We start from the raw sequence: 26,611 nt of genomic DNA on the forward strand, positions 1-26,611 counted from the left end.
TATAAATTCGCGCCCGCACCTGCACCTCACGATTAATGCAAGTGCAACGCTTCCGAACATTGCAAGATAAATGTATGTCTGTGTACTATTGAAAGCGTTTCATAGTTAAAGCATTATATATATTTTTTGGAAAAGGTTCGTTATTTGAAGGTTTTTTTTACTGTACATATAACTTATATTTAATTCTTTATTTAGTTACATTCTAATAGACGTATAGAAATTAAAGAAAAAACCATCCAACTGCTGGCTTTGAAATACACAGGCCGAAGACAGGCAGCAGCGTTTTCGGTGCGACAAAGCCAGCCCTGCAGTCATCAACCCGCCTGCCCAGCGTGGTGACTATGGGCAACACACATGAGCTCACGCCATTTTTGTTGCGAACTTGTGGAGGCCTATGTCCAGCAGTGGACTGCGATAGGCTAAAGTGTGTGATCAAAATGGAATAAAAATAAATATTTTCTTAAAAAAAAAATTCTCACATAAAGTTCTCATAATTATAGAAAACAGATTTCAGCAGTTAATTGTTTTAGAAATATCGAAAAGCAACCAACATTTTGTAATTAATGTATGACAAAATTTTAAACGCTTTTAACGTTCACCGTAAATACTGTCGAACTGTTTGTGTAACTTTCATAACTTCGTTTTAATCTATTAAAACTCGTCCAAAGCTCTATAAATATAAAGTTTTTTAAATTACAAATTTTCACTCCACTTATTGACGTCTATTTTAAACTATTCGCAAAGCGAAATATGCATTTTAATGGAACATTAATAACATTATTGTAGTAATAATTTTATTTTTAATGATCTGCGTTTTTTCTTTTCTCCATATCAATAATGCACACCTCCACCTGTGCTTTACTCTCAAAAAATGAAAAATACGGGAAGCGATTACTTTTAATCCTCTATATGTCAATATTCTATAAAATTTACACTTTTTTACAGAATACACGTATAAATATAATTTAAATATAATTAGAATTCTTTTTTGAATTCTATTATTGTAAAAAGAATCGGTTAAAAATATTATGTAGGACGTCAACACTGGGTGTACGGATGACAACAAAATGACGCGAGAATTACTTGACGAAATAAGCTGTTTTTTTTTTTAAATTATATTAATTAACTTTTAACTAAGATGCCTACTGAATAAATAGGCTGAAAAATTGATAAATTTCTTACGATCAATATTATTAAGTTTCCATCTTAATAATACTAAAACTAACTAACTAAAATGAAAAAATGCAACCCAGTAAATAAAGATTGGATTAATAAAACTATCATTACCGGAATAGACAGAAGAAATGCATTATGGCTAAAATTTAGAAAGAGTCCTAGCGATACTAAAATAGAACAAGAATTTAGAATAATGAAAAAAAGCGTGGCGCAACTCATACAAAACAGTAAAGCTGAATATTACTATAAATCATTTAAAAAATGTCAAAATAAGCCCGCTAAAATGTGGTCCCTAATAAATATTTTAAGCTGCAAGAAGTCGAAGGAAGCTACTGTTCCAACTCAGCTAAAAACCGAAAAAGGATTCATCAGTGATCCAGCAGAAATATGTGAACATTTTAACAAGTTCTTCTGTACCATTGGCGAAACACTGGCTAGCGAAATACCTACTACATATCATAAGCCACTAGTGTTCATAGGTACCAAAGTAGCATCAGCAAACCTGTCTCAGCTATCGCCAACGTCAACTGATGAAATCAATAAGATAGTAGATAGCCTTAACTGTAATACGGCAGCTGGCATAGACGGGATAAACACTAAAGTTATCAAAAGCATTAAAACATTAATCCTTTCCAATCTTACCAATTGTATAAATAACTGTCTGGAACGTGGCATCTTTCCTGAAAATCTAAAAATATCCAGAGTTACTCCTATTTTTAAGTCAGGTAGTAAAAATGACCCTGGAAATTATCGCCCTATATCAGTTCTTCCTGTTATCTCTAAAATTTTTGAAAGAATTATACATAATCGCTTGGAAACATACTTAAACTCTAACAATATGATATCACATAATCAGTATGGTTTTCGAAAAAAATCAAATACACTCTCGGCTACAATAGACTTAATTACAAAACTTAAAGTAAATATAGACCAAAGGAAAATAGCTTTAGGTATATTTATAGACTTAAAAAAGGCATTTGACACCGTAAGCCATGAACTACTTTTAGAAAAAATTACAAATTTGGGAATAACTGGTAATGCATATAGTTTACTCAGATCTTACCTATCAAACCGTAGGCAGGTGGTTAAAATTGGAAATTATGTGAGTGAACCGAAACCAGTTACATTTGGCGTCCCTCAGGGATCAATATTGGGCCCCATGTTATTCCTAATATACATAAACAGCATAAATGACGTGGGTTTAAAAGGCAACGTAACTTTGTACGCTGATGATACATGTCTTTTTTACTTTGGCAGCTCAATACATACAATTATAACAGATGCACAAAATGACTTAAATTTACTTAATAAATGGTTTCAATACAATCTTCTTACTTTGAATACTTTAAAAACGAAATATATTATATTTAAAGCTAAAAATAAAAACATTCCCAACTATCAACCCCTTAAAATAAATAACGCAGAAATTAATAGAACTGACCAGGAACAATACTTGGGACTCACACTGGACAGTTACTTGACATGGACACCACATATCGAAAAAGTTAGAAAAAAACTTATATCCCTAACTGGACTCATACGTAGTGTAACAGGATGTCTTCCACAAAAAGTTCGCTACCTCATTTATAACGCACTTGTTAAACCCCACATTGATTATTTGGTTGAAATCTGGGGCGCAGCAGCAAAATCCAATTTAAATTTAATACAAAGAACTCAAAATAAATTATTAAAGGTACTATTTAATTATAATTACTTAACGCCTACAAAAATTTTTTACGAGAAAACTAAATTATTGAATGTTACCCAAATTTACACATACAATACTTGTTTATTAATAAGAAAAATCTTAACGAAAAATATACATACACAAATAAATTTCACTAAAAAAATGCAAGTACAAAAAATTCTCTTGAGGAGCGCGAATAACCTTATATGTCGAGCACCAAGAACGAACTACGGTGCAAAAAATATCTTGTTTCAAGGCGTGAAATTATATAATAAAATTCCGAATGATGTGAAGAACTCACAATCATTACAAACATATAAAAAACGTTTAAAACATTATATAATAAACAATTGCTGAATAAAATAAAAATATTATAAATATAAAATATTTATAATAATATATAAAATAACAAATAACTTAAGTGCCCTGAAATGTCATGCCACTTCTGGTCTGTGTGTGATCTATGTATATTCCACGCATTCGATCGCTGTGTAAACTGATTGTTGAATTTCTACCCACTTTAGTTTTTTTTTTTTTTTTTTTTTCTTTTGTGTTGGACTCGCAGTAATACTATGTTATAAACTACAAATTGTTTATATAGTTGAATTTCTCATGTAATTGAATTTGTTGTAATTCTTTATGAGAATAAAGTTTCTATAACCATAATATAAAATCAGAGCCATCTGTGATTATGTTCAAGAACCAAATCAACCAATCGAACTTATCATCGTTGCATGGTCGATAACTAATTTCTAAACAAGCTGCAAACAACGGAACCGTGCACTTTTGCGGTTTTCCAAATTTGAATTTATGAAAGATGAATTGAGTATATTTTATTTTATAGAATTAGGGCAAACAGGAGTACGGCCTGTCAGGTTAGCCTATGAACCATACTCTATGAACGTTGCTGAAACTAATACCCCATTCAGTTTTCCTCAGAAGCTCTGGCTACTTAACTCACCACAGAAACACAACACTGCTTGAGACCAGTAATATATCAGTGACCTTTTGTTACCCCCTCTCTTCCCGTGGGTGTCGTAAGAGGCGACTAAAGGATAACACAATTCCGCTACTACCTTGGAACTTAAAAAGCCGACCAGTGGCGAGATAACCATCCAACTGCTGGCTTTGAAATACACAGGCCGAAGACGGGCAGCAGCGTCTTCGGTGCGACAAAGCCAGTAATGCGGTCACCAACCCGCCTGCCCAGCGTGGTGACTATGGGCAAAACACATGCGTTCACGTTGTTTTTGACGTAAACTTGTGGAGGCCTATGTCCAGCAGTGGACTGTATAGGCTGTAATGATGACCTTTTGTTAGGTTTTGACACTTTCTTAGTCAAGCTGCTCTCATTCGAGCAACATATTCCCTGCTGTACTATATCCCATAGTTATATTGTATGTGTACGAAGAAGTAGTTTGACAAGAACGTAACAAACAAAAGAATTTTGAAAATATTCTCATATATTTATATAAAAGTTGAAACTTCATTCTAAAGTGTCAGCTACAGGCTCGGTCGTCCGGAACTTTCTCACAATATATTCTCAGCCCCGATTGTTCCTGCACACAGCGTATGAACCTACCTTAGAACGCAACAACGTAGAAATGCTATGTTGTAAACAGGTGTAGAATTTCATCAAATCATCATTAATTTAATACCTACTAGATTTTCTTTTTGAAATTATGAAAATGAAATGAAAACATTTATTTCACCATAAGTACACTCACTTAACTAAAGATAAAAATAATATCATTTACAAAAAAAAAAAAAAACTTAATAATAAAAGAAAGTTAAGGTAGCAAAATATCGAGTACCCAGTGTTATTATAAATCTTAACATAGTCAAAATAGTCACTTAAAGTTACTCAAAAAGTTTGTATTTGAAGTATCGTGTTACAAATTATAGGAGTTAAATAATTAAATGTAATTTTTTTTTTATACAAAACAAATAATATTTATATATTAGAATACCCTTTCTGTTTGATAACTCATATTTTCATTTCAATTAAACATTTGACTAAAATTGCCGTTATGTAATAATTAAAATGTTAGTAACATTTTAATTCCACTAATAATCCACTTAAAGTAACCAGTCCACTTAAATTCTAATGGTCAGTAAATAAGACCTAAATTCGCTTTTACCTTTTACGACATCAAGTATGGGATGGCCGTGACTTCAAAATAGTGGTACCTATTAACACACACTCCTGATTGGATCCTATGCTACTTAAAAGGTAAATGTTAAGAATAATTATATAAATTCTATGTAGTCAAACTTCTGAAACTCAAAAGAAATTCCATTCATTGTTGGAGTATTGTTTAATAATAAAGATGGAATACAAAGAAATTAGATTATGTCTAGTTGCACTTATGCCTCAGCCTGTAATATCCCACTGCTGGGTATAGGTCTCTTTTCCCTATGTCCAGTTGTAGCTACAAGATTATTAGGTCTACATGTACTTATGTTTATAACCTAAGTTTCATTAGAAAAATTTTCATAGTAGAGATATTTGAGGTTATTGACAATGAGAGAAGTGAGGACCATATTGGTGCCAAGTTCTATACATAATAATCGCTATATATATTATATACAAATAACGAGATATTTTAGTTGAGATGAGAGCGTTAAGAAGTATGATAGGAGTTAAACTGAGTGACAGGATAAGAAATAGTGAGATAAGGAACCGTTGTGGTCTGAAAGAAGATGTAGTGACAAAAATTGAGAAAGGTATGCTCAGATGGTTTGGTCATGTCGAGAGAATGAGTGAAGAACGATTGACGAAAAAAGTGTATAAGGCGAGTGTGGATGGAAGGGTTGGAAGGGGTAGACCTAGGCGGACATTCCGAGACCAAATAAGGGACGTCTTGAAAAAAGGCCAGGTCAAGAGTACCCTAAACCGAAGAGCATGTAGGAAGGGAATAATCAAAGTGGACGAAGCGAAAGAAGTATGTAAGGATCGTAGCAAGTGGAAAGAAGTGGTCTCTGCCTACCCCTACTGTAAAGAGGCGTGATTATATGTATGTATGTATGAGATATTTTAAGTAGTTAAGAACTACTCGTAATATGCAAGTTGAGCTGATTTTATTTAATTTATCCCTAACTACAGATTTTCTACTTTCCTGTTGATATCACTTCTACCACAGAACGCTCTGTGGTAGCACACGTATGTAACGACAAAGTTTGTTTCCTCGCTTCGTGCGGAAATAAAATCCATGCTAATACGTGGTTACCGAACGATACATTAAACTTTAGTACATATATCGCGTTTAATTTCACTCTTCGGTACTGTAACAATAACATGTACTTTCTATTAACTGAGGTAGGGAATATCTGGTTAAAATCTGGAGCAGCCCGACTGGGGAAGTACTTCGACCTTACAGAAGATCACAGCTAAATAATACTTCTTTCAAGCAGTGTTTCTGTGGTGAGTGAGGTGACCACAGGTCCTGGCGGAATTGGGGGTAGGGTCGGTAGCGCGCTTGCGATGCTTCCGGTGTTGCAGACGTCAATAAAGAGTAATCGCTTATCCGTACGTATGTTCGAGTGAACAAAAAATACCTGCGTTATGTTACTTTATATATTTGATATTGTTGAAAGCTTTGTTTAATTGAAGATTGAACTTTTTCTAACTAAATATTTTTAACTAAGTAAGATACATTAATTATTAAGGTAGGATTTTGTGGTTAAAGTGCTGATTACATCAGACGAACACCTTGTAGTCAATAATAGGACATTGTCAGCATAATATAGTATTTAGACAAAAAAAAATCATAAGTTAGCCAAGGTAAGATTTTGCTGAGACGATTTGGAATGAAACTCAACAGTTGGTAAAACAAACAACATTCCAATTTATCATCATTGATTTTTCAGACATATCTGTATGATAAAGGACACTGCCATCAAACAAATAATGCGAATATACTCAAAGAACTTAAATACTATTAAACTTTGAATGAATTATTTGAAACATTATTTTGACGACACGTTGGCGCAGCGGTCACAGCACTGGCTCCTGGCAGTCGCGTGTCCGGTCTTCGCTAAAGACACCAACACCGATTCTGAATGTAAATTCTACAGAGAAGAATCAGCAAGAAACTCCGCAGTTAGTCTTTTGACAAGATTATATAAACTGTGTGTGTGTTTAATGCAAGGTTAGTAATATCTTGCATGAAATACAGTGTCACAAAGTTCACAAATCTTTATCATCTAAAATTTTATAAGTAAATAAGTAAATAATAAATAAACGCTTCACACTCAACGGATCTCAATTTTTTTTTTTTTATGTCACTAGGTCGGCAAACAAGCGTACGGCTCACCTGATGGTAAGCGATTACCGTAGCTTATAGACGCCTGCAACACCAGAAGTATCGCAAGCGCGTTGCCGACCCAATCCGCAATCCCCCCAGGAGCTCTGGTCACCTTACTCACCAACAGAACACAATACTGCTTGAAAACAGTATTATTTTGCTGTGATCTTCTGTAAGGTCGAGGTACTACCCCAGTCGGGCTTCTCCATATTTGAGCAGGAAATTCCTGCTGTGCCCTACCTCAGTTTACCAATACCAATAGGATTTTATTCTGTGTCGGGGGTCTGGAAACACACAAAATAAACAAGCACAAACACCCAGACCACGGCAAACACCTGTATGGCCGTAACCACCAGCGCCAACGCGGCGTCTTTAATACTATAATAAAAAGAAAATTACTATTAAATTTTAACTGAACGAAGTCTGTCCTGGCAGCTAGTATACAAAATAAAAATAAGAAACGACCTGTACCTTAAAATTTTCAATTGCTTCGCTTTTGCGCATTTCTCTTTCTGAGACGATTCTCAGAGAAATCTGCACATGTCTACGAAGCACGCTCCATACATTACATAAGTATGAAACGAAGCAAGACATAAGCTTAAGAAACATTTATTCAGGTGTTATCATGACGTTGTGTTATTGTTCTTTATACAACTTGTATTTTAATGGGGATATTAACGTAACCGTTGTTTGTACTTGTCAACACAATTAGCAACAAATATGTTAGAACGTGATGTGTTTAATCTAAACGTTGATTATGAAATCTGTTTAAATAAAGAAAACATAAGTATACTAAACATACTACATGACAGTTTTTTAAAATTTAATAACCCCGATATGCACACGAAATTTTACAAAAAATTCGGACCAGTTTTTCGGAGGAGTATGGTAACTAACATTGTGACACGAGAATTGTATGTATAAGATTCCTTTTTAGTTCGGTTTAATAAAAGCGTGTTTTTTTTTGTTTTTGTTTTCTTTAAATTATTATTTATTTTATTTAAAAAATAATAATAATAATATTCTTCATTGCACACCATTAAAAGATACAAACATAATTTTTAACAAAAAAAAAAACCGACTTCAAAAAGGAAACTAAAAAGTGAAAAATAAATTTACTTAGTACAAAGTAATTCGTATTTTGATTTAGTTAATCAGAAATGATTAAATAAATATTTTATAATTTTGAAGTCGGTGCCAAGTAAAACAATAACTACTCTAGTATCTACTCGTAAGTTGTATTCAGTTTTCTTTCATAATTTGTTTCATTGAATATTAGGTTGAATACTGTTATTATTCTGTTATTGTTTTGACATATCTAATAATATTTTTTGTACTTGTTTGCTGTGTGTGTGTTGTTTGTATTTGTTATTGTAGCCAGGTTGTTGTAGTATTTACTTGGCACCAACTTCAAAATTATAAAATATTTATTTAATCATTTCTTATTAACTAAATCAAAATACGAATTACTTTGTACTAAGCAAATTTATTTTTCACTTTTTAGTTTCCTTTTTGAAGTCGGTTTTTTTTTGTTAAAAATTATTTTATTTTACAATTTTTAGTGATGGGTAGACCTAACAAGGATGCTTTTTCTCTTATGTCGGGGGTTCGGAAACATACACAATACACAAGCACAAACACCCAGATCATGACAAACATCTATATGGCCAATACAAATGTCTGTCGTGCGCGGGGATTGAACCCACTAACGCCAGCGCAACAGCCGGTGCTGTGACCGCTGCACTGACGCGTCGACATACTATGAGTAAAGTTCGCTATCAGGTGTACGTAATAACAACCGGGACTGACAGCCTAGCGTGTTCTCCGAGGGTAGGTTGGGAGAACCACAAGGATTAACAACTAGACCGAAAATAAATATCTGTATAAACATAAATATCCACTACGAGCGGGAATAGAACCCGCGACCGTCGGTGTTTAGGCGCCGCCGACACGGCACATGCACCATTCTATCAAAGCGGTCGTCAAACAGCAAAAGGTAACTGCTGTAAATTGTTGAGAAATTCTCTCGAGTGTTTATGGGCTCCATCATCAAACCTGGTCGTGCGACACAGATGATCACACAGCAAGTAATTGCTATAAATCGTTGAAAAGTTCCCTCGATTATCTTTCGTCTCCATCATCAGACTGTAATGGCACTTGTAACTTATATAGGTGCAAAGTTCTCATCAATAGAAACTAATTAAGTTCAAACAGCAGGTAATTGCTATAAATCGTTAAAGAGTTCCCTCGACTATCTTTCGTCTCCATCATCCGACTGTAATGGCACTTATAACTCATATAGGTGCAAAGTTCTCATCAATAGAAACGAATTAAGTTCAAAAACCAGGTAATTGCTATAAATTGTTGAAGAGTTCCCTCGACTATCTTTCTTCTCCATCATCAGATCGACTCCAGACCTTTATTAAATAGTAGTGCTTTATAGTACTTAATGAAAACATGAATAAATTTACTAGTCACCCTTACGATTTTTGAAAGTTTTCCTCGATTTCTCTGGGATTCCATCATCAGATCCTAGTTTTCTTATCATGGTACCAAACTATGGATATCTCCTTTCCAACAAAAAAAGAATTATCAAAATCGGTTCATAAACGAAGAAGTTATCTCCAAACATACATAAAAAAATATATATATATATATATACGGTCGAATTGAGTAACCTCCTCCTTTTTTTGAAGTCGGTTAAAAAGTACTATAATTAGAGGAAGATGTACAAAGGCGGTCTTATCGCTAAAAGAGCGATTTCTTCCAATACAGAAATTAATGTACTTGACTGAAGTTAGACTTAAAGAAAACTATAATTTGTGAGAAATTTATAACTTAGCACGGCTGCATTTAAACCATGTCTACGGCTGCGGTTTTAAGGCATGGATGGCCTTAACGAGGTTTTAATATAGATCTATCTAGGTATACATTACTAGCAGTAAATTTTTACATCAGACGTAAAAGATCTGATATCTATTTCTGCTAAGACAAGTCTTTACATTTTGCCCTTTTTTTGTGCTTTTTATCTTGTTTTATTCATTTATTTCTACTAGTTTAGTCAACAATTTCAAAAACTTGTCAAATAGACATGAGATTCCTAAAAAACTTTACAAAAATTATTAACAAATTAAGTTACAAAAAGGAATTTCGTTTTTTGGTAAAAACTGGTAACGGAAACACATTAAGGGAATTTTAGAAAAGATTTTAGAAAGAGAAGGAAATTTCCAATCAAAAAGTCCATGCTCTCGCAGTTCTATCTCTATTCTTTATAATTTTAATCTACCACTGAAAATAGGTTTCCGCGTGGTCGCTAAGGCTTGCGCGCATGGCCACCAAAGCGAATACGTCCCATAAATTAATATTTTTTTGAGTGTTAAGTGTTAATTGAAAATCAAAAAATATAATTGTGTATTCTAAATACTCGAATGAATACATTCTCACTGAAAAAAAAACTTTTAAAGACCATTTTATAACAAATAGAGCTATTACCTATCAAAATTTTCCCGACTTCCGTTTTCAAAATTCAGAGAATAAAAAATGTTGTAGTAAATTGCTGTGTGGCTACGGCACCAAATAATATAGCCACCCCCTCTCTTCCCGTGGGTGTCGTAAGAGGCGACTAAGGGATAACAAGGTTCCACTACCACCTTGGAACTTAAGAAGCCGACCGATGGCGGGATAACCATCTAACCGCTGGCTTTGAAACACACAGGCCGAAGATGGGCCGCAGCGTTTTAGGTGCGACAAAGCCAGCCCTGCGGTCACCAACTCGCCTGCCCAGCGTGGTGACTATGGACAACACACATGAGTTCACGTATTTTTGGCGCGAACTTGTGGAGGCCTATGTCCAGCAGTGGACTGCAATAGGCTGGAATGATGATGATGATGATGATGAAGTAAATTGCTCTTTATCTCTTTCGCTTCTTGGAGCCTTTCTTATATTTATGTATACTCTCAATAAGATCACGTTGATAAAGTTTTTCAAAATCGTTTATTTTAAAATCACCTTTCATTTTTTGCTAACTTAAAAAGTACACAGAAATGAAAGAAAATATACTAAAATTATTATTATCTTGGTAAAGTCATGAGGCATGTACCCGCTCTGTATAGTGGTCACATGTCTCGCTGGCGAGAAATTGACCCGGAAGGTGTTTAACACACAAATACAGCTGTTAAAATTTAGCAAACGACTATTTAATGCAAAGTTTGCTACAATAGCGTTTCGAACACGTTTTTTTATTACTTTTTTTCTACACGCTATACTTATCCGACTGTGGCGGAGAGTGGATAGGGTTATTTCGTACCGTTTACTCAGCTGTTCTCTCTAATAATAAATTGATTTATGGCAGAAAATTATACAGTTTAAGCCGAATTTACCGCTATTTTTATTCATATTTGTAAATTGTTCCACTTTCTTTTTATTTACTTATGCTACACGGAATTTGAATAGTGTGTTGAGTTTGTTTGAGATAAATACGTCGAGTGAAACGATTCAAATAAACCTTTAGAACATTTGACGATTTTGTTAGTAATTTTCATAGGTATCAATCAGTAAGTTCAGTCTACTGCAGTTCCAAGTTCGCGCCAGACATCCCGGTTTTACTACAAACACCGACACAAAAAATTTATATATTAGATACAAATAAAGACTTTTTATGTATTCCTGTGATAAGAAAGGTAGCTGAAGACCCGGGTATGGGGTTAGGGTCAACAAATCACTTGTATTGTTCTAATTTTGCAGGCTTCCATAGGCTACGCTGTAGCCGCTACGGTATCCACTTACCACCATGCGGATGCATATGTTTGTTCGCCATCTTCATAGTACAAAAAGTCTATCAGAAACTTATGTGTAAGATAAACAAATCAGAAAAGGCAAAATTGGTGTTAGCGTGAAAGGATAGCAAACATTCATCTATCCTCGCAAACTTTTACGTTTACAGTATTTTGCTGATGCTCCGAGTAATAAGGGCATTATTTCGTTATATTTGGTCATGGTAAAGCACTTAAGCGGTCATTTGTCATCGACCGCTGTCCCGTTAAATGATGTTTTATCAAAATTGTTTAGGAACGAACACGAGGCACCGAGCCCGGTCATTGACCCTCGTACATCAAAACGAACAGTAAAAAGAAAAATATTTCGTTTAAGCAAACTTCACACATTACACACACACATAAATGAGTTAAGCCGAATGGCTCAATTGAAAACTTGGATTGCAAATAATTGACGGTCGTGGGCCCATAATCAGAAAAGTGCTAGCGGCACTAACGCAGTTTTATATTTCAAGTTTTTATGACTTATGCCTGTAATAACCAACTGTTGGGCATAGGCCTCTTTCCCCGTATAGGAGAAGGATCAGAGCTTAATCCACTACACTGCTCCAATGCGGGTTGGCAGATCAGTACGATATAACCCTGGAAATATAGTCAATTATCTTAATTTAGTCTAGAAATACAAGACGAACATTAGGACGAGACGGTATATTATCGTGATTTACCGCGCTCCCGACCCCAGCGTCGGTCGGGTGAAAAGACAAAGTGTCTGGTCCCCGAGATACGTTACGCTAATGTTTGTTTGTCTGTTCCGACCGCTACAACTTTATTAAGCGACTTCTACACTACATTTAGACCATTTTAGTTTTGTTTAAATTTTAATGTCTACTGATATAACAGCCTTTTTTGCGAGAATTTCAATTCAGCGCTAACCCGCGGTGGAGGAGTGTGATGGTTTAAGTAATCTTCTCCTGTACGGAGAACGAGGCATATGCCCAGCAGTGGGGCAGCTATAGGTATGTGTATTATATACGTATGCTAAAAACAATAGCTTAAATAAACTGAAATTGACGATAAATTAAATAATTAAAATCAAATTTATAAGTGTCTTTAAAGGTGGTGTTAATGGCTTCAAATTTAAGTTTTTGTTCAAAAAGGCTTAAAGCGACCTCGAATCGTCATTCAAATTATACAATATATTTAATCAATTAATAGTAGTTATTCATCATCATTACAGCCTTTACAGTCCACTACTGGACATAGGCCTCCACAAGTTTACGCCAAAAATAGCGTGAACTCATGTGTTTTGCCCATAGTCACCACGTTGGGCAGGCGGGTTGGTGACCGCAGGGCTGGCTTTGTCGCACCGAAGACGCTGCTGCCCGTCTTTCGGCCTGTATATTTCAAAGCCAGCATTTGGATGGTTACCCGCCATCGGTCGGCTTTGCAAGTTCCAAGGTGGTAGCGGAACTATGTTATCCCTTAGTCGCCTCTTATGACACCCACGGGAAGAGAGGGAGTGGCTATATTCTTTTGTACCGTAGCCACACAGTACACCTGAACCACACATAATAGTAGTTATTAAACACTCATAAATAGAATAACAAAAATCACTTCATACTTACTCTAAACGCATATTACTTCATAGTGGGTAACTAGGTACCAAAGAATAACAAATATATGTACCTATAAGATGACGCACTTGAAGCAGACATTTTGTCAGACATAAAACGTAGGATGTGATATTTCGTTACAGTCGTGGAACGGAAATGATTGTGAAAATAAAACCTTTCAACACGAATATAGATAGTTTTTTTCCGACGAAAATATTTTCTTTATATTGTTCAAAAAGGCTTTATTCAGGCCTGAAAACACATTTTTAGGCGACGTTTAAGAAAAAATTTAAGGATTTTCTATTTATCCAAGACATTAGGTGCCTAATGACTAATTATTAATGCTTGTTACATCGTTTTATAAATTATACTTTTTTGCCGAAACCATCCCTAACTCCCCCCAGGAGCTCTGGTCACCAGCAGCAGAAGCATCGCAAGCGCGTTGTCGACCCTATCCCCAATTCATTCCAGGAGCTCTGGTCACCTTACTCACCAACATTAACACAACACTGCTTGAAAACAGTGTTATCAAGCTGCGATCTTCTGTAAGGTCGAGGTTCTAACCCAGTCAGGCTGCTCCGTATTTTGAGCAGGAAATTTCCTGCTGTCCCCTACCTATCTGCTACCTAAAAACTTATTCAACGTCATTCAAACTCCTATAATTATTTGAGTAATAAAATTAAAAATACTGTACCTAGTATTCTAAAACGTATACATACAATCCCCACATTGCTTGACTCTTATCTAGTCCGCCATATTTAACCCATATTAAGAGCACATTGTGATAAAACCTTACCATGGTTTTTGCGTCATCCTCTCCTGTCATTATCTAACTACTGTTTTGTATCGGTCAATTGATAATGAACCGAGTTGGATTTAGCAAAAACCGCAAATAAGCCACCGAATCTATTATTCATTAATTTCGAATGGAATCTTTGACCTTTGAAATTTGAATGTAGAATCAAATTGAAAATGTACTAAGAACGTAAGAACGAACGATTTTCGGCGCCGATAAGAATAATAACAAGCTTATTAGAATAAAATGAAAAATAACGATATTATTTTTTCCTTTGAAATTCGAGTTTTAGGATCCTTTGTGTCAAAATAAAAACGGTAGCTTTATAAAATTTATATTTTGTTAAGTATCTTCGCTTTAGTCTGTTTTACGGTAATTATTACACACAGAAAGTTGAAAATTATTAATCATCGAAATTAATACAAAATAGAACTGAATATGATTTATTATACACGAGAATTTTCCTTAAATTTTATGTGATATTCTCCTACCTAGATATCCTTATTTAGACTCACCGTGTGTTAAAAAATTACAGTTTTTTTCTTGGTGATTAGAGTTCCAAAGTGCTGGAAAGACTATTGAAAGCGCAGCATCAATAGATCTGTAACGATGGTAATAGATGCTGTTAGAAATTCGAGGACGCATAAAAAGTCCACACGAAAGACGGCGAAATTCCGTCTACTTTTTTTATAACCACTAGCGGTTAACGATAAAAAAATACAGAATAATGAATACATAAGTTCAACTCGCGCTTTATAATTTTTTGAAATTTAAATACAGCCAGGCTTCATGTTTGTATTTCCATTCATTAAAAGACTACACCCGAAATTCTCCCCGGAGCCCAATAAAATATGCGATGATTGGTGTGGAGAAGACTAAAGAATAAAATCAACAGAGCGAATTAAAAAAGGTCCGTTCTAACGAACAAAATATAACAATGTATTAGAGCATGAACGCCTCGACGATTATTTGGGTTCGCTTGTGCATGTTTATTTATGTATCGTGTTTTAGCAAATTTTGTTTGAGGAAAGTATTCGTTCGATTTTTTTAATAATAATTTTAGCTGAAAGTTTGTTTTGCTATGTGAAGCCAGGCAGCACCTAGAGAAAAGGCTATTTTGAAACTACTTATTGAAGTACTTCTTTATGCACCTTGACTTGGGGAGTAAGCTGGTGTATGCGTGACGAGATCGTTACGAAAAGTTTGAACAAGCGAAGAGAATGAAAGTTGAGAGTGAGATATACGTTAGATGGACCTAAATCAAATCAAATCAAATCAAATCGAAAACAGCTTTATTCAAATAGGCTCCAAGAGCACTTTCGAATCGTCATTTTACAAATTAAAACTTTAAAATTAAATTATTATATTTGTCGAAGTAAAGCTACCACCGATTCGGAATGTAGATTCTGCAGAGAAGAATCGGCAAGAAACTCCGCAGTTACTCTTTTGAAAAATAAGATAAGATAATAAAAGAGATAAGAGAAAGAGAAAAGAGATAATAAAAGAGTTTTACTTCAGTCGTGTGATCTAAAGCACACTCTTTTTGGATAAGTATATACAAGCTACATCGGTAGGAGTTTCACTGCTCGAGTTCTTAGTAAAGATGTATCATGGTATTTAGTTTTTGGTATTTGGATAACTTTTGACGATTGTATTTTGCTTTGATACTTATTTGATTGATTGGTTACATGTACAGTGCTTTAGTGCTAACGCTCGTTGATAGACTTAGAAGTAAGTTTTGCGTTATCTTAATTGTAATGATACGATGCTGCAAAACAGACGTCAGATATAAAAGCACTTAAAATTTTAACGTAAAGTGACATCATGTCAACAATACGCATTTTAGTATGTCGTACTGTCGTTGTTCCAGATTGTCGAGTTAATGCGAAAAACGCACAGCCTTCCAGTTCTTGCTTACGTCACTTGCCAAATATATGTCGGTTGGTTGCCCTAGTTATTACAATTGCTTTTATATAACACTTAATAAAGTACTCATCATCATCATCATTTCATCCTATTGCAGTCCACTGCTGGACATAAGCCTCCACAAGTTCGCGCCAAAAATGGCGTGAGCTCATGTGTGTTGCCCACAGTCACCACGCTATAACGAATAAACTACTAGTACACTAGAATATCTATTATTGAATAGTTACACGTCAAGATACATAACAGTTTCATACGTTACTTAAGACGTTAGGTTTGGGACGATAATTAAAATTATGATATGAAAGAAAATAGCTTAATCTGTCACGCTACTCCTTGCAGGTTCACGGATTCAAGCAAGTACTCGTATTTTTACCAAATGACAATAAAAGTATGTGTGTCAGCTCTGACGCTAGACTTGAGTTTACTCCTTCAGTTCGACTCTCTAAATAGGCACAAAAAGGCTTATTAGTCTAAGAAAAAGATTAATACCATATCAAATGGTAAATAAACGAATCAAATAACGCCATCTCCGATATCCGATAGATGGCGTTAGTAAAAACGTAACGAGGTCATTCGTACAGTAGATTTTTCTTCTTTCATATTTTTTCAAAACGTGGCCCCTAAATGAAAATAGCTTCTTAAGGAGTAAACTTAAAAAACTGTTTGTAATATTACAAGTCATTATTATTTAAAATTATTCACCATTCCGTTTTAAAAACTTAATAAAACCAGAAACACTGATCAGAGTTAAGCGTGTTAAAAGCATCTACAACCTAAAACAACACAGATTACATAGCGTATAAATAAACAGGATTTTAAACTAAATTGTCGCAAACCGCAGCATTTCAAACATTTGCGGCAAACGTGAAGAATAGCAACAGCGTCGACGCGCGGTCGCGGTCTGCGGAACAAATAAATTCCAGTATCACAGATGGAACTAAGCCATTCCGCTAAATCCTTAGCTGCTTAATTATCTGTGGTTTTGGACAATGTTGTTCAATTATAGTAATAGAAAAATGTACTGTTTGCGTAAAGGTACAGTCATTACTGTCACGTGTTCTGTAAGGCGAACACTTCTTTTATAGTTACACTTAAATTTCATTGAAATCTGATGACTACTTTTTGAGTAATCTTTGATAACGCGTATTTACTTGACTTGGTTTTTTCGTCTATCTACGTTGTATTACTTATCGATGTAATTGAAGTCGGCTATTTTTTCGTTTGCGAGCAAACACAATTATTTGCTATCTAGGCCAGACTAGTTAAACGTGGTAGGGAATTTTTTTTCGCTCACCCTCTGTGCAACATCGTGGCAAATTAAACTCATACTGAGTCCAATTCTTCTATATAGTTTAAGAGTTTTTATTTTGTCCACAATTTGTTTCAATTCAATTCAGTTTTTTCGTAATTATGATTACTTTTAATTAATGCACGTTTTAGTAAATATTTTTTAAAGAAAACTCATAATATTGTATGACTGCTATTTTAGAAAGAAATCAGTATAATTAAATACAAGTAGTGACTAATTGCTTAATTTTATTAGCTGTGCCCGTGACTTCGTCCGCGTGGAATTTAACAAAATAGTCATTGTTCAGTTCGCGGTTATAAAAAAAAAGTAGTCTAAATTAATCCTTATAACATCAGCTATCTGCCAGTGAAAGTCCCGTCAAAATCGGTCCAGCGTTTCAGAGATAACCCGGAACAAACAGGCAAAAATTGTAAAAAATGTTTTCTTAGTATACTTATGTACAGTGTACATATGTATTAAGTAAAAAGCGGTTATTTTAATATTACAAACAGACACTCCAATTTTATTTATTTTTATAGTTTTTCTAACATTTTTGTTTATCGAAACGATGTCATCATATTTTTCAGCTAACCTTGTACAAATAAAAATTGATGACCTACATTATAAATTAATGTAAGCCGGTATATATTTTTTCCTGTTTACTCTTGTTATATAAAAATATTTATTAACTTTGTTAGATATAGATAGAAGTGTATTTCAAACGTGCGTCGTTTAGTGTAAGATTGTAATACCGTCCGCAATCGAATCGCCAGGTAGAAATTGTTATTAAGCGATAACTCTAAGTTGTACATTGTAGAGAATAAACTACTTAATTTTATGCCGTTTCTTCTCAGTAGATATATATTAGACTTATGTAATATATTATTTGTAAAATGTCAATTCAAAAGCACTTATAAAGACTTTTTAAATAAAAAAAATCTGTTAATTTATGATTATATTCATAGTAAATAATAAAATATAGCAACTCTTTTGCTTGAAATATGTTAAACGCGTTACCATGTCGAGTCACTACATAAATTCCAACATGAGGAGACAATTCTTAATTAACTTTAAGCTTCAAGAGCGAGGTTTTAATCATAAACTGTTAACACGTATTTAATTTTATCTCAAGCGCTCACAATTGAGAATCTTAACGCAAGATAAAATGGTTGGTCTAGTAAACAGAGCAGCACCTGGTTTTTTTATCTTTCGTGATTGAAGGTTTTTTATACCTAGTATAGACACTTTATTTTATTTTTATTTTGGGTTTAATTTTTTTTTTTTTTTTTTAAATTATTGATATAATTTTTTTTTTTATATTTAACTAGGTCGGCAAACAAGCGCTCACCTAATGGTAAGCGATTACCGTAGCTTATAGACGTCTGCAACACCAAGTATTGCAAGCGCGTTGCCGACCTTATCCCCAATTCCCCCCAAGAGCTCTGGTTACCTTACTCACCAACAGGAACACAACACTGCTTGAAAATATTATTATTTAGCAGTAATCTTCTGTAAGGTCGAGGTTACTACCCCAGTCGGGCTGCTCCATATTTTGAGCAGGATATTACCTACTGTGCCCTACCTCAGATAACATTAATGTTACGTGGTTATAAATATAAACATTATGTTTATAGTTTTACATTTGCGTTCAATACATCATTAGTATGTATTTATTACTCTTTACTATTTAGTCCTCTTTTTCCATGTAAGAGATGCCACGCCTATATCCAGTAGTGTGGATGTTACAGGCAGAATCACACAGAAATAGTAAAAATGTATCTACATAACTTTCGTCTATCGTGACTTTTTTCAATCGACACATGTTTATTTTCTAAATAAATTCAAACTCGAATGTTAACATTTAAATTAATACAAATTAAATCAGAAGTATCTTAGTATATCTGTGACATAATCTTGACAGCGCGATTTAACAGATGGGACAACGCCATCTATTAGTAAATTAAGGAACTAAATACATTAGTCGTTGACTCTGACACACAACGCCATCTATTAGTAGATGAAGGAACTGAATAGATTATTCTTTATATTAAATCAATATTAATCACAATTATTAAACTTAAATTATTATTTTTTAAATTGAAAAAAAAAAAAAACGATTACTACACTAGTATCAGTCTGTAGTTAAGACTTCAAAGACTGGAGATTTATACGAGTACGCTATAAACTTTGAAAAATAGGAGTAAACAAGTTGTGCTCCGAACAAGATGTTCCGAACAGGCGCTGAATTTTTACGACTCAGCGATATTGACTCGCGAGTGATGTCTGAACACTTCCAGACAACAAACCGATTGTAAAATAAAGATAAACAAATTAAGACACTTCAAGTATTCCCAGGTAAAAGGGTCTTATATTGTGTGTATAAACTCTTTAAGCTATACTTATATTATATTGTCTGCGTGTGTGTGTGTGTGCGTGTGTGTGTTTGTGAGTGTGTGCGTGTGTGTGTGTGTGAGCGTGCGCGAGCAATACCGCAAGCTTAAATTGGTCGATGGCAAAGGCGATTTATTAAAGTGGTATCAGCAAGTCATTATTACGTATTTTATTAAATAAAATGTGTTTCAGAACACGTACCATTTCATTTCATTTGTTTCTAAAATATATATTTACTAAAAAAAATGACAATGTAAGAATTATTTACTTACAGATAATTGTGGTACAAATTATGTCCTTGTGGAATGGCTTTAAGATTGCTGGAGGCATTTCCCCGTTGAATCGTAATATCAATCTTTTGAGCAAAAAATGCTCAATTTATCTTATCACTACTGGAGGCAGAAAGGTTTTGTTTAAATGATCTAACCTTTTGAATATTCAGCTGTTTTTTTTTAGATCATCATAATTATCAGCTTATCGCAGTCCACAACTGGACATAGGCCTCCACAAATACGCACCAAAAATGGCGTGAACTCATGTGTTTTGCCCATAGTCACCACTCTGGGCAGGCGGGTTGGGGACCGCAGGGCTGGCTTTGACGCTGCTGCCCGTCTTCGGCATGTGTATTTTAAAGCCAGTAGTTGGATGGTTATCCCTTAGTCACCTCTTACGACACCCACGCTATATTCTTACTGCCGTAACCACACAGCAGCTTTTTTTAGACATTTTCTGCTAATTATAATTAAAAACAAAAGAAATAAAATTTCATCTGACTCGTTGGGACACAGCATTAAAAATCACTAAAATATACAAACTTTGAATTGATCGCTGTAATTTTGCCGTTAATTTAAAAGGGAAAAACTTTATAAATATATTGTTATAAGCCCGGGTGGATTTCAGTTTGTTTAAAGTTCTTTAACTCTATAAATTAAATATTAACATTACCAAGACTTCAACTATTGAACCTTTATTTTACCGCTTCAGGGGTTGATTATTAAGACCCTTAAGCTCTCCTTAGTATAAATTTATCTTAAAGTAAAGAATAAGAAAACTATTTTTATTTATTATTGATTTACGAACAAAATTAATACACTAATGTTGGGCTAATTTTATAAAAAATAATTATTTGAGACTCAAATTCTAAGGTAGTGTATTTTACTGATGTGTGATTTTAATTCCGCTGTGTGGTTACGGCAGTAAGGAATATAGCCAACCCCTCTCTTTTTGGGTGTCGTAAGAGGCGACTAAGGGATAACACGTGCCACTACCACCTTTGAACTTATAAAGCCCGATAGCAGGATAACCATCCAGCTGCTAGCTTTGAACTACACAGGCCGTAGACGGGCAGCAGCGTCTTCGGCGCGACAAAGCCAGCCCTGCAGTCACCCGCCTGCTAACCGTGGTGACTATGGGCAAAACGCATGAGTTCACGTTTTTGGCATAAACTTGTGGAGGCCTTTGTCCAAGTGCGATAGGCTGAAGCGATGATAATGATGATGATGATTTCAATTAATTTGAAGTCATTTACCTAATTGAATAGAAATATTTTCAGACAAAAATTACGGTAGTGTAAATTTTTTTTCAAGAAAAATTACATAAAACTGGTGAAAAGGAAATCGCTACTGAACAAAATCATAGAGTACACAAACCATAACGAAAGGCGAAACAAATTCACAGTTTATTTACAAGTTGCTTTAACCTTTTTGTAAAGTTCTTAGGGTCCTTTAAATATGTAATGAGAATTAAAATAAATAAAAAAGTTTTCGCTACGAGCATCCTCGGGGACAAGTGAGTTCAGCGGAGCGGGACGCCGCCACTGAGCTATTAAAATTGGACACCTCAACTTAAGATTTATCTTCTAATTCCACTAGTAAAGGTATAATTTTAGTTCAGATGAGTATATATATCATCGTTATATAGTATATAACAAAGTCTTTTCCCGTTGTCTGTATGCTTAGATCTAACTACGCAACAGATTTGGATGCGGTTTTCTTTAGTAAATAGAGCGAAACCGGGTAGAATCCAGGGCGTATCGCTAGTATATATATATATATTTCTACTTTAAATAAGATTCGACGACAACTGAACTTGCTTATTATAGAAAAGTTTTGTGAGAGATTCTCGTCAGACTTTTTTTTTCGGTAAAATCGGTAAATAAGGCAAGTTGATCAAACGTAAGTCTATAATATTTTTGCCGTCCCAGATATAGCTTGCAGCTTAAATATAAAATCTCATATATATATATATATATATATATATATATATATATATATATATATCAAATAAACGTCCAGCATTATCATCGAATTGTTCTTTTTAATTTTTCTTACATCACAGTCCTCCAAACGCAACCCGTTATTGTTGGTATTGTATCGAGATCGCTTGGTCTGGATTTATTGCGAGTCTGATAGAGGCTTTATGTCTCCGCGAGAGTGTTTTAGCAATCGACTGTTTATTTTCAAATGGAATTTATTCGATTCCTGTTCAGATATCGGTTATTTATGGGTGCAATCGCTATGTGGAGCTTAATTTTCTATATTTAACGTTTGAATGAATCTTCTTTTCATATTTTTTTGTCTCACGTGTGAAAACTTTTCTTCCACATGGAAATAAGGCTTTTATTCCATCATTGACTTGTTTATTAGTTGATTGTATACATTGCTTTTATTCATAAATTGGACTACAATATATACACTATATTTTACACAAACATAATATTTATACCATTTTCGAAAAAGGAGGATGTTCAATTTAGCTGCATTTTATTGTGTGCTACCTCATAACTTCTTAATGGTTGTACCGAATTTGATTGCGATCTGATGATTACTTTTTTAACTATCCCTAATAATGCTTATTTAATTTATTTATTTTTTTGATAACCTTCGTTATTACTTGTCGATTTAAATTGAAATTGGTTTTATTTTTGGCGTGGTATGAATCGATGAACACCGGCTGCACGCATGAAATAGTATCACGTTCCACCTGAACCTTACCAACCTGGAACCTGGCCCAAGCATTGCCTTGTGACACCTTTATCTTTCTTCTCGCGTTACGTCAGATAATAGTTCAATTCAACTTATAAAAGTATGTAATTTATATCATGTTTTTTTAATGACGTTATCACATAAAACTATCGTCGGTTAATCGACTTTACAGTCAACCAATTTTTTTGTCAGAGTCAGTCACACAATATCAGTCAAATATTTCCTCATATTTACTATATTAAGTACATAATACAAGCTCTATAAAGACTATTTGTCCCATTAATAATGGACTTAACTATCTACGATCGTATTAAAACGAAAGTTTATTAATAAAGTCAATATCATAATGGTTCGGAGTTTCAACTTTGAGAGGGAAATTTACTCATAACTCTGCTACGTGTTATCAAAGCTTAACTCCGCCGATGTGTGTCTGTTACACCGCACCAGTTAATACTGTAAACTTTTTAACCATTCTGTGCATTATAGAAATACATATAAAACTTGAATATCAAATCAAAAGTTGTACTAAACGTAATTAAATGTGTCTTTTGTAAAAATCTGTTGACAGATCCACTACTTCGTATGTTCATAGCCTTATTTTTCACGGATGTCCCTTCCAGAATAGTTCGCTTATAATTATTGTATTAGCTCGAAGATTGGAATGTAGATATTGTTGTTACTACTTGTTGTTACTATCTAATTTATTATTAGATTTATTTTAGAAATTAGATATTAAATATAAATAAAAAAACGAATGTGCTTTACATACACGGCTGAAGTAAAATTTCTGGACAATAGGCTGCACTATGAGAGAAAGAGGGAAAGAAAATGTGTGCTCGCACTTCTCTCTTGCTCCGATCGCCTCGCCCGATCAAACTTTCCGTAATGCTTTCGTCACACATTTGCCAGTTTACCCTCAAATTATTAAATTATTCAAAAAATACTATCAATCACATTAAAATCTGTTATATATCATGTACAAAAAACACAAAACTGTGTACCTTTGTACAATTCATCAAAGAATATACTTATCTCAACCAGCTTTACAGGAGCTACGTGCAATCTTCTTTGGCACAACCTTTGACTCAATCTTTGATACAGGACAACTGCGGTGCTGTGGAACCGCCCAGCTCACTGGCAGATAGAATCACAAGGGCGGTTTCAATTACAACCTGACTTCAATTTGATACTAAGAATGTCAGAATTGTATTCTATCCTACTTTATCGGATAACTTTAAACGTCATCCTTGAGGATAGTCAAAAGGAATTCCTTTTGACTATCCTCGAGGATATACAATTCAGACATAGAGATTGATGAACGAGGTAGATGCATTTTGGATTTTTTTAATTACGCTTTAGCTTGTAATATCCCACTGCTTCAGTCATCAGTTTTTAGGCGCTCACACGACAAACGCATCACTACACCAGGGCGTTTTTTGATTGAGTACAAACTCACTTACGCTTCAGCCTGTAATATCCCACTACTGGGCATTGGCCTCTTTCTCCATGTAGGAGAAGGATCAGAGCTTAACACACCACGCTGCCCCAATGCGGGTTGGCGCATATATTACCTATTATGAGTAACGATCGCTATCAGGTGTACATTAAAACAACCGGGACCGACGGCTTAACGTGCTCTGTTTTTTGTTAAACTAAATAATATATAATTTATCTAAAATTATTTTTAGTTCCGTTTTAAGTGAAATGGATTTAATAGCAAACACAGCGCATAACCGTCACGCGCGAGGATTTCAGCTTATTTTTCATTATTTATTGTAGTGACGAAGTACACATTGTCTGCTAATATTTCGAGCTACTTGTGTTTACGGGTTCAAGTATATATATAAAGATTTATTTTTAAAAAATAAAGTCCACTCAAATACAATATTTTTAAAGCTCTGGTGTAATAGTAAGTACTAAATTTTTAAAATACGAACACAAAATGCATTTCACTGATTTTACTGTTATATTTAATGCTAGAGTTACCGCGTGCCTTTATATGTTTCAAAATAATATCTGTATAAAAACTTTCTTGCGATCGAAAAACCACCGACTTCAATGACATCGACGAATAATACAACGTAAGTGGATGAAAAAATATTCAAGCAAACAAGCGTTATTAAAGATTACTCAAAAATTACTTGTTATATCCCAATCAAATTTATATACAAGCACAACAAGCATCAGCTTTCGATAAAAAAAAGAATGATCGAAATCAGTTCACCCACTGAAAAGCTATGAGGGTGATTATTAACACATATAAAATTACGCTCTAATTAAGAACCTCCTCCTTTTCACAGTCGGAACCGTGTGGTGCTGTGGGACACTAGATAGGAACGAAGCCCCGTTTTACAAAATATTACTATTAAGATCTATTCGAGGTATAAAGAATTATTATTCGGGTATACATTTTAAAATTTTATCGTTAAAAATAAAATAAAAAACTACTTTACAAAATCATCTTAAATTTTTTATTTAATTTACAATGGTTTATATAAATATATAATAACTAGCTGACCCCGCAAACGTTGTTTTGCCATATATTTTATTAACCTTCTCAATCCCCCCTTTATAACTTAGGGGAATGAAAAATAGATGTTGGCCAATTCTCAAACCTACCCGATATACACACAAAATTTCATGAGAATCGGTCTAGCCCTTTCGGAGGAGTTTAACTACAAACACCGCGACACGAGAATTTTGTATATTAGATTATCGAATGATATAATAATAATAGCAAAGTGCAACAATAATAACATTCATCACGTAGACTGTACATTAGACACTGTATAGCCATCATACATAGACTATATATAAAAATCTTACGCTTTTATTAAACGCTACGGACGATTTTTGCCGGCTAGAGTACGCCCCCGCAACGCCCCAAGGCGCTCTAAGGAACTTCGTTCCCAAAAATAAATGGTTTATAATCAACTATATACTAATCAATATAACTATATATTAATCGACTATATACTATACTATACAAGTAATATTTTTTCAAGTAAATAAACTTTTATTTTATAATAACACAGAGTACCTATTATAATTTATAATTATGTTATAAGTTATTCTAACGAAGCGCTCGCTGCGAGCTGTGAACGCTTAACTACCGGTCTTTACATAAATTAGTTACTTTAACTGAAAGAGCGGGAAAGAATATTACTATACAATACTCTTCGAGGAATAATTGTTAGTATATTACCGAGGCTTGCGCAAATTAGTGCACTTCATTCTTTGTTTTAGATATTTGTTTGAAAATGTGTTAAGGTTTTATTTTTAAAATAATTGAAGTAAGATGAAATAAACGCCAGGAAAATATTTTTATGCGGAATTTGTATTGTATTTCGTTTATAATTCAGTTTATTTTTCCCACTGCTGGGCTTCGCCACCTTTCTTCATGTGAGAGAAGGATTACTTAATCCACCCCGCTGCTCTACTGCGGGTTGGCGGATATATTCCCTACTACGAGTAACGATCGCTATCAGGTGTATATTATAACAACCGGGACCGACGGCTTAACGTGCTTTCTGAAGCACAGCGGGGATACCCACGACGTATGCCTTATTCTATAGTTATTAAATAATGACTAATAATGAACTATTTTCTTTCTTTTCTTCTTTCTTTCTTTAATAATAACAGGTTTATTGCAACCAATAAACCAATAAAC

This window comes from Melitaea cinxia, chromosome 13, assembly GCF_905220565.1.
Source record: "Melitaea cinxia chromosome 13, ilMelCinx1.1, whole genome shotgun sequence".
Lineage (NCBI taxonomy): Eukaryota > Metazoa > Arthropoda > Insecta > Lepidoptera > Nymphalidae > Melitaea > Melitaea cinxia.